Consider the following 570-nt stretch of genomic DNA (forward strand, 5'->3'; position numbering starts at 1 on the left):
TTGTAACAGTCAGCGAGCACGAAGTGCCGCTATAACCCGCCAGGGGCCAGCACTACAAGCGTCTAAGAAGCTGTATAATTGTAGATAATAATTCATTGTTGTATTATCAGAATATAAAAAAATTGTAGATTTTTGGAAGCAGTGGCATGCACTGTTGCTGCACCCCGTGTGCCAGAAATATCAATCATAGCTATAAGTTTGCAAAAATAATTTGCAAGTTTTGCTTCGTTACCCACTTTAGAAACCTCTGCTTTAATGAGTCCCTATAATTCCATCCTGAAAATAGGTTGAAAACCGGTTGGATACGTTTTCAAAAAACAATTTTCGTCTTATTTTTATTTTTTAATGATATTCCGTGAGATGTTTTAAACGTATTCCTTTTAACTTCAGTGTTTAAATCTGAAAGTAAGTGTCATAAAATTTTTATTTTAACTTAGTAGTTATTTCTTTGGATTAGAAGAGTATTTATTTTTATATTTTGAAGAATAGATTTTGCCTCTCTTTGTCGTTCTCTTTCAACTTTATTGTTTTTAATATCTTTTTAATATGACGATTACTTTTGTTTTTGTT

The sequence above is a fragment of the Halyomorpha halys genome, unplaced genomic scaffold, assembly GCF_000696795.3.
Source record: "Halyomorpha halys isolate HHAL.00 unplaced genomic scaffold, Hhal_1.1 Scaffold1143.1, whole genome shotgun sequence".
In the NCBI taxonomy this organism is placed as follows: Eukaryota; Metazoa; Arthropoda; class Insecta; order Hemiptera; family Pentatomidae; genus Halyomorpha; species Halyomorpha halys.